This window comes from Rhinoraja longicauda, chromosome 19 (genome assembly GCF_053455715.1).
Source record: "Rhinoraja longicauda isolate Sanriku21f chromosome 19, sRhiLon1.1, whole genome shotgun sequence".
Classification (NCBI taxonomy): domain Eukaryota; kingdom Metazoa; phylum Chordata; class Chondrichthyes; order Rajiformes; family Arhynchobatidae; genus Rhinoraja; species Rhinoraja longicauda.
The window spans coordinates 14,342,953-14,353,040 of NC_135971.1; the positions used below are offsets into that span (position 1 = coordinate 14,342,953).

The 10,088-nt window shown below is 46.9% G+C and overlaps 1 protein-coding gene across 1 annotated transcript in view; it reads right to left on the reverse strand.

Moving 5' to 3' along the window:
* The window catches only part of LOC144602531 (zinc-binding protein A33-like), a 110,531-nt gene that overhangs the window by 46,211 nt on the left and 54,232 nt on the right, over positions 1-10,088 (reverse strand). The gene's annotated exons all lie outside the window — the stretch shown is intronic.

The window sequence follows — 10,088 nt, forward strand, 5'->3', positions numbered from 1 at the left end:
GTAATGTAAAGAAGATAAGGTTTAGAATAATCCTATAAAAATAGGCTGCCCGGTGTACTAAGTGGGCAGTCAGATGGTTGACATCCTGATTGTTCCAGCCGTTGTTTGCAAATAAAGGCTTTTAACTTCTTGAAGAATTCTCCGTGTTATCTGCTTCATTTTTGAACACCGGTAACCACGACAAAATTGGCGTAGTCGGCAGGATCGGAAAGAGGCCCGTTCGATAAAGGACGACCAGCCAAGGGCGCTTCCTAGCCCCACGGGGGCTCCCCGGAACAACAGGACAAGGGTGGCCACCCGCTAAAAGGTAGGCGGTTTTCCGCTTCATTTGGATTTTTAACCTGTTGAAACGGGGGGCCGCTGGTGACACAGAAGCGTCTAGGCGGTTAAAAGGGCCTCTCCGATCCAAAGAATCTGGCTAAAATATTCTAAAAAGAGACCCGGAGGATTGCTCAAGAAGGCTGCGCAGTGAGGTACGTAGAAAATAGATAAGTTAAGAAAGTGGATTTGTGACGTCAAAAAGACCTCGTGGAGAGCTACTGTTCCCTAGACCTGGAGTACCTACTGCTCAAATGTAGGCCATTCTATCTGCCGCGGGAGTTTACGGTGGTCATCATCATGGCCGTATACATTCCCCCACAGGCTAATGCTAACCTAGCACTAGCACAGCTGCATTCGGCCATCAGCAAGCAGCAGGATGCCCACCCCAACGATGCCTTCATTGTTGCAGGGGACTTCAATCAGGTCGACCTACGAGCCACGCTCCACAAATTCCATCAGCATGTGCAGTGCCCTACCAGGGGCTCAAACAAACTGGATAAGGTGTACACCAACGTAAAGGACGCCAACAGAGCTCTCCCTTGCCCACCCCTGGGACAATCCGATCACCTCTCACTGTTTCTACTGCCCGCATACAAACCCCTCATCCGCAAGACCAAACCCACAATAAAGACGGTCAAAATATGGCCCGAGGATGCCACCCTACAACTCCAGGACTGCTTTGATCGCACCGACTGGGACCTGTTTGCACAACATGCCACCTACGGTTCAGAGGTAGACTTGGAGGAATACGAATCCACTGTGCTCTCCTACATCAACTGCTGTGTGGAGAATGTCACGGAGGACAAGGAGATAAAGATGTTCCCAAACCGGAAACCCTGGATGAACAAGGAGGTACAGAACCTGCTGAGGGCACGCAACAATGCCTTTAAATCTGGTGACACTTCAGCATACAGTGTTGCCAGATCAAACCTGAACAAAGGTATTAAAAGGGCCAAAGACACCCACAGGCAACGGGTGGAAGACCACTTCAACACCACGGACACCAGAAGCATGTGGCAGGGTGTCAGGGACATCACTGGCTACAAGAGCCGCCCTGCCTGCCCCCACAGCGATATGGCACTGACCAACGAGCTTAACACCTTCTTTGCCCGCTTTGAAACTGGCAAAACCACCTTGAGTGGAAGAATCCCAGCCGAGGCGGAGGGACTGGTCTTGCAACTGAGCACACAGGAGGTACAACGCGCTCTGCAAAGGGTCAACCCAGGCAAGGCTGCAGGACCGGATGGAGTTCAAGGAAGGGTACTGAAGGACTGTGCTGAACAGCTGGCTGAGGTATTCACCAGGATCTTTAACCTGTCATTATATCTGGCTACGGTCCCCTAGTGCCTGAAGTCGGCTATCATAGTTCCGATGACGAAAAAAGCCAAGATCTCCAACCTGAACGACTACCGCCCGGTTGCCCTAACGCTGATAGTCATGAAGTGCTTTGAAAGGCTGGTCCTCTCACACATCAAATCCAGCATCCCTGACTCACTGGACCCACATCAATTTGCATACAGGGCAAATAGATCCACCGAGGACGCCATCTCTCTGGCTCTTCACACTGTCCTGACTCACCTAGCGAGACAGGGCACGTACGTGAGGATGCTATTCATTGACTATAGCTCTGCCTTCAACACGGTCATCCCCACCAAGCTCATCACCAAACTCCACCAGCTAGGCCTCAGCTCGTCATTATGTGACTGGATCCTGGACTTCCTGCTGGAACGACCGCGGGCAGTGAGAATGGGCCCGCACCTGTCCTCCACTATCACCCTGAGTACCGGCACACCACAGGGCTATGTTCTGAGCCCCATGCTCTACTCCCTCTTCACACATGACTGTGTTCCTGCATTCGACACCAACACCATTGTCAAGTTTGCAGACGACACAACGGTGATCGGGCTTATCACCAACGGGGATGAAACAAACTATAGAGCGGAGGTGCAGAACCTGGCGGACTGGTGCTCGGATAACAACCTGTCCCTAAACACCACCAAGACCAAAGAGCTGATCATCAACTTCCGTAGGTCACATAACGGGGAATATGCCCCGATCTCTATCAACGGGGACAGTGTGGAGAGAGTGTCCAGCTTCAAGTTTCTGGGCACTCACATTTCGGAGGACTGCTGCGCTGGTCAAGAAGGCACAGCAGAGACTGTTCTACCTAAGAACACTGAAAAAGTCTGGTCTACCCCAACAGCTGCTGACGACCTTCTACCGCTGCACCATAGAGAGCATCCTAACGCATGGCATCCCTGTGTGGTACCTCAGCTGCACGGAGGCAGAAAGGAAAGCTCTACAGCGGGTAGTCCATAGAGCTCAGAGGGCCATCGGAACACAGCTACCAGACTTGGAGGGCATCTACAACACACGATGCCTCAGAAAAGCCACCAGCATCCACAAAGACTCTTCACACCCCTGCAACAGTCTGTTCGAACTCCTTCCATCGGGCAGACGATACAAGGCCTTCTACGCCCGCACCTCCAGACTCAGGAACAGCTTCATCCCCAGGGCCATAGCTGCTATGAACCGGTCCTGCTGAGCCAGATGGTCACAACGCATAGATCAACTTGCACTTTACCCTGTCTAAAACTGTTACAATTGTTTCGTTGGGTTGCTGTTGTCTAAATTACTTAAATTATTGCATCGTATGGGAGGCGCATTCCCAATCTCGTTGTACCCCTGGGTACAATGACAATAAAGATATATTGTATTGTATTGTATTGTATTGTGGATACCGCCCTAAGAGGATAGGGGACTGAACAGACGGGGCGTCCTGTGGATACCGCTCTAGTTAACCGGGGGTCACTCTGGTCAGCTAGGGGTCTGTACGGGCAGGATAAAGCGTCTTGTGGATACCGCTCTAGTTAACCGGGGATTACTCTGGTTAGCTAGGGGTCTGTACGGGCAGGATCAGAGGATCTGTGGATACCGCCCTAAGTGAGGAGGGGTTTGTACGGGCAGATCAAGAATTGGAATAATTGGATAACATAACAAAATTAAAATTGCAAAATATTAAAGCAATATAGTAGAACTGTAGAAAATAGAAATAGCGTAGTAGGTAGCATAGTGACTATAGCGATGGAACGGAGTGAGAACAAGGACTGCATTTAAACTGACTGACCAAGTGCACTAAAATAAGACGAGTACAATGAATAAAATAACTGCAGTTGAAATACTAAGTAAGAAATTCCCCGTATCCAAAGAGGATATTAAAAAACATTCTGAAAAATGGGAAAAAAGGACGGGAAAATTAGTCATGAAATGGCCCAAGGAAGGCACGTTTGATATAAACATGTGTGATGAAATGGAAGTGTTAATCAAGAACTATAAACCTAAGGATAAATCAGAAACCCGAGTAATGAAAAAGGAAAAAGAACTAGACGTGCTTAAATTGTTTAGAATAGAAGAAGAAAGGCTGAGGAAAGCATACCAGGAAAAGAATACCACCCCAAACACAGGTGAAAAACCCGAAAAACAGCATGAAAGTCAGGAGCTTCAGGAGAAAAAATCAACTCTGTACCCCAGCCTAAGGGACCCTGGGTATCCCCCTCCCTATTCCGGCCTGGAAGGAGTAAAGCAGTGCCCTTTGATGAAAGGGGTAGTGGAGATAGAGGGAGAAGTCGAAGTTTGGAGGAATGGGCAAGACATAAAGGAATATAGACAGAGAAGGGGGCAGCGAGAAAAGGAAAGGATAAGGCAAGAAGAACGGGAACTAGAAGGAGACGTTAAAAGGTTGCAGGACCTCAGGGACAGAAAGATTTATGAGACCCGTCAGGCAGTAAATGCGGGGTATGAGGGAGACAGCAACGCAGAAACACAGGCGAGTAATCAACAGGCATCAGAGAGAGGGCAAAACTGTGATATTATGAAGCAGAATTAGAAAGTGATGGGGAACGAACAAGGGGGCGTAGAAGGGAAATAAAGGCATCCAAGAAGCGCTTAGAGATAGAGATGAGGGAGTTGGGAAAAACTATAGAAAGAGAAAGAAAGGAAAGCCATGTGTACGCCCAGGAAGGAATGAGGTGGGAAAGCATACAGGTAGAACCATAACAGGGGATGGCAAGCGGGAGACAGGAGCTGAGGGGTGGAATGATGCTGTTACTTTTGATAAAGGCAGGACAAACCCAGTATATTCCTTGGGCGACCCGAGACCTAGAAGGGCTGAAAAACACCTTGCCCAACATATATAACGGGGCAGGAAAATGGATTAGGGCATTTGAGGAGGATACTATGGGACGGTTATTGGCTATGGGAGATTTGAAGGCACTACTGGTGAAGGTAATGGGAACCACGAAATTAGCAGAGCTGTTTGAAATGGCTGGGATAAAAAACGCAAATAACCCGATGATTGATGGCACGCCATTTGATCAAGTCAGGCAGAGGGTATGGCAGGCCCTCAGAGACTGTTACCCGCTCAAGGTGGACCTAAAGATATTGAAAAGAGACCCGCTGGGGGACACGGAGAACCCAGCGGCTTATCTGGAGGATCAACTGAAAAAGTGGAGACTCGAAACCGAACAAAACATAGACGGTAACGAGTTAATGACCGCTTTGTTTCGGACCGCTGTGGTGGATGCCACGTCCCCTCAAGTTAAGTCCAGACTGGAGGAAGTGGTGGAATTGTCAACCATATCCCACTCCCAGTTCAGGGACCACCTGGTTCATGCAGACGACAAAAATCGTAAAGAGAGACAAAAAATGGAGAACCAACAAGAAGAGGTGCAGAGAAATTTGATGCAAATGCAACTAGAAGAACTAAAAAAGAAAGAACGTGAAAAAGGAAAGAAAATGCTGGCAGTAACAGCAGACCTGGCTGAAACAGCAGAAGTGAACGATACACCAATGCACAGTGAGTCCTATGGTAGAGCCAGGCTGGGGCTGGATAATCCCATGCCAATAATAAATGTCTTTGGGGGAGCTTCTCCTCAACTGTCCTATCAGGGGCAAATCAGATCAGGGAATCAGCCCCGACAGGATTGGGGTCCTCAAGGGGGAGCACAAGGAAGGGGAAGAGGAAGGCCAGTAGGTAGACAGGTAGTTGATAGAATATGTTGGTGATGCAATCAGGTAGGGCACCTGAGAAGGAACTGCCCACACCGTCCGTGGCCCGGCCCGTACCAACAGGGACCCACAGGGGATGAGCAGGGTTTTAACCCAGGGCAAGCCCCAGCGTGCTCGGCCGGAGGCCCGACTGGACTCGTGAACCCCTATGCTAGATACTAGGGGTGCCCAGAGAACCCGGATGGGAAGAGACTTTACCCAATGATAACGCGACAGGCAGAAGAAGAACCCATGGTTCAGGTAATTTTGGGAGGGCGGCTAACACCTATGATGATAGACACTGGAGCTACATACACTTGTGTACAGCCGCAGTATGCCTCCCACCTTCCCATGTCAGGGAAATTTGTTAAAACTGTAGGGTTCTCGGGAAAAACACAGTTAACACGATGCACAACCCCTGTAAGTTTAAAAATGAGTAATAGAGAAATAGTATTGCCGGTATTGGTGTCCAAAGGAACCCCCATTAATCTGCTAGGTAGGGATGCCTTGTTGAAACTAGAATTAAAGTTAGAATGTACCAAAGATGGTCTGAACGTGGAGAAATTGAAAACCCAGCTGTTTATGGGGGAAGCTAAGAAAGCTAATGTATTTTGGGTAGGAAATATAGAAGATCAAATTTGCAATACGTGGAACAGATGGAAAGAGGGAGTAATGACCCTATTACCTGAAGCAACCCCACCCAAGACTGAGCTACATTGTACGGTACGTTTTGACGAGACCCAGGACATAGAGCAGGAGAGGTTGTGGCGCCTGGGAGCATGCGGCCAGCAGCACCTAAGGGCAGAAGCCATAACAATTGGAAAACAATGGGCAGCCTTGCAAATTAAATGGAACACCTTTTTTGACAAGTGGTATAGGGTGCCAGGAGCTGCACCTCATGTGACATTACTAGTAAATAAGGGATATCAGTCCAGGGACTTGGGGCTCATGATGAAGCAAGTAAACACTATTGTTAACTGGAAAAAAATTACACTGAAGGTATGGAAATTTGAGGATGATAATTATGTCAAGATAGTGGTGAGCATAGATATGGTGGGAACGACAAAAGAGGTTTAAATTAGTCCCCAGCAACATCTCTTTTTATTACAGAAGGGAGAAGGTCAGACAAAGGAAAACATGTTAAACAGGCTGCTACAGGCCTGTGGTCACAACATGATACAGATGTTGGAAAAGTGAAATCCGCAAACCCGGTAGGAATAGAACTAAAGCAGGGGGCAATTTTGGCAAGGAAACCACAATACCCCTTAAAGCCAGAAGCAGAGGAAGGCATAGCAATAACTATACAGGGTTTGTTGGAGGCGTTAGTACTCGTCAAGACAAAAAGTCCTTGTAACACCCCGCTGTTGCCAGTTTTAAAAGCAGACAAGACAAGGTGGAGATTAGTACATGATCTACGAGCAGTCAATGAGGTAGTGAGGGATTGGCCAGCAGTGGTTCCAAACCCACACACACTGCTGACTAACATTCCACTGGAGGCAACGTACTTTTCAGTGATTGATCTCTGCTCAACATTCTTTAGCGTGCCGTTAGCGGAAAGATGCCAGTTTTTGTTTGCGTTTACTTACAGGGGCATTCAATATACTTATACTAGGATGCCACAGGGATTTAAACACTCGCCTCATGTTTTCAATCAGGTACTGAAGGCAGATTTGGAAGGTATATCCCTACATAGTACGTTAATACAATATGTGGATGATTTGTTGGTCTGCTCTGAAAGTGAGGAGCAATGTGAGCAAGACACCCTGACTCTTTTAGAAAGGCTGGCATACGGAGGCCATAAAGTGTCCAGGAAGAAGTTGCAGTTTTGTAAGCAACAGGTGGAATATTTAGGACGATTGATCTCCAAGGGAGTAAAGGCTATAGCACCAGATCAAATTGAGGCAATAATTAAAGCTCCCAAGCCTCAGACAGTAAAGCAAACAATGACATTTTGGGGAATGTCTGGATATAGCTCAGACTGGATTGGAGAATATGCTGAAATTGTGATGCCATTGAGAAAAATACTGAAGGAAGCGGGACACACAAATTTGAGAAATGTTTTACAATAGAATGAGGAGGCGGAGACAGCTTTTAACACCATTAAGCGAGAGTTACAGTCAGCCCCGGCCCTGGCCCTGCCAAATTATGAGAGAATGTTTCACTTGTACGTTTCCAACAGGCAGGGGGGCTACGCTGCAGCAGTACCGACGCAGGAAACAGGCATAGGTAAAGCTAAGCAGTCTGTAGCATACTACAATACAAAATTGGATGAGGTGGCGCAGGGTTACCCACCCTGCTATCAGGGACTGGCTGCGTTGCACTATGCGTACAACAAAGCCTCATCTATAACCACGGGCTATCCTGTAACTATATATACACACCATAAAGTAGTAGAGCTGTTGGAGAAGGGGAAGTTTGTATTAACACCGACCAGAATAATAGCATTTCAAATGCTGTTGACATTCCCAGACATTACAATACAAAGATGCACCACAAGTAACATAGCTGATTATGTTCCGCTTGACTATGAGGGGGAGCCCCATGATTGTGTTGGGGAAACGATGTTTTTTTCTAAATTAAGGATGGACTTACAATCAGAACCATTGAATGATGAGGACAAGAAAGTTTTGTTTGTGGATGGTTCATGCTATAAGGATTATGATGGCAATCATGCAGGATTTGCAGTAGTGCAGCAGGACCAATCAGGTTTTCAAACAATCAGGTTAGAAGCTTGCCCACAACCTTGTTCAGCCAAGTTAGCAGAGATTAAGGCCTTAACAACAGCGTGTGAAATGATGGAGGGTGAGAAAGCTGACATTTACACAGATTCAGCATATGCACATGGGGTCTGCCACCTGTTTGGGGCAGTATGGAAGCAGCGAGGCTTCAAGAAAAGCAATGGGGACCCCATACAGCATTTTCAGCAAATTTCAGACTTAATAAGGGCACTGACTAAACCTAAAGGACTAGCTATCGTTAAATGCCAGGCACATAAAAAGGGAAACGACATGATCACAAAGGGCAATCATGCCGCAGACGAAGCAGCCAGAAAAGCGTCTGGATGCCAATCAGCCATTATTGCCCCGCAGGTAAATTTGGACCTGCAACCCACACAGGAGGATATAGTTGCGATGCAAGGTAGGGCTACTTTAGCTGAACAAACAATGTGGAGACAGAGGGGAGCTAAACAGAATGCAGAGGGCCTGTGGACTACAGACGAAGGTTTGCTGGTAGTACCTACACCTCTGCTGACCATTCTCATCTCAGAAGCGCATGGGCTAGACCACTGTGCAAGGGGGGAAGTGTTAAGGAAGATAAAGAGAGATGGGTTTTGGTCACCCTACCTACAGGCTTCAGTAGATCACATTCTGTCACAATGTGAGATATGTGCTCAAAACAATGTTAGAAAGGGAATAACAACACCTATAGGACATATACCTGTGCCCAAAGGACCATTTAGGCACCTGGTTATTGACTATGTGGACATGCTGAAAAAAGTAAGAGGGAAAAGGTATATGCTGGTAGTAATTGATAGATTTAGCAGATAGGTGCAGGAACTGTAGTCAAGTTTCTGACTAACGAGGTCATCCCACGATTCGGCATACCAACCGAAATCAGTTCCGACAATGGAGCGGCTTTTATTCAAAAAACAGTAAAGTTGGTACTGCAAGCCCTGAGAGCGAAACAAAGATTTGGGTGTGTATACCACCCTCAATCTCAGGGCATGGTAGAAAGAGTTAATGGAACATTGAAGGCTAAATTGAACAAGATTTGCGCAAGTACAAAGTTAAATTGGATTGATGCCCTGCCATTGGCATTAATGAGCTGTTGCATGCAAACTAATCGAATAACTCATTTAACACCACATGAGATGCTCACTGGCAGACCCATGCCGATGCCCAAATGGAGAGGTCCTTACAAGGGACCAAGTTTGGAACAATTAGAGGTAGAACTTAAACAATACATGCAACAATTAACTATGATACATAAGTCTATTTACACACAGGAAAAGCAAAAGGAGCCAGAGGCGGACCAGGGAGAAGGACCTATTAAACCCGGAGATCAGGTCTATGTGCGAGCCTTTCGACGAAGGTGGAATGAGCCGAGAAGGGAAGGACCGTTCACAGTAACTAAGGCCTCACCGACTGCTGTTCAGGTAGAGGGCCGGTCCACGTGGTACCATCTCAATCATTGTACAAGGACTGTCCCACAGGCACAACCTGTGAATGACCTCGAGGTAAACGGGCAAGAGAACGAAAATACAGGAGAAGAGTGAAAGCTACTGCGAATCAGCTGCCGTTGCTCCAGGAGACGGGCAAATTTCACCTCCAAGAGAAACAGATCCCTCCGATAGAATACTATACTGTTGAGCAATTTACTCTGGAAGATTACTAAGAATGTAGTTGTAAGGGAAGCTGGGTCTTTTTTCCTACCCTAGACATATGGGGGTAGGTTTTTGGCCGAGTGACCCAGGATGTTAGCATGTTGGAAGGAGAACACTGACAAACTGCACATTCTTTATACAATCCTAAGTTGGGGGGCTAATGGTTGAGAGTGGATTTATGATTTGAGTTAACAACATGTGCGTTTTTTGGTTTTCTTTTTCTGTGAGACCGTGTAGGTCTCAAAGGGGGGAATATGGGAGATAATACGATATTATTTTATACATGATATTATTTTATACATTAGACATTGTTACAGTATTATTTTATACATTGTTG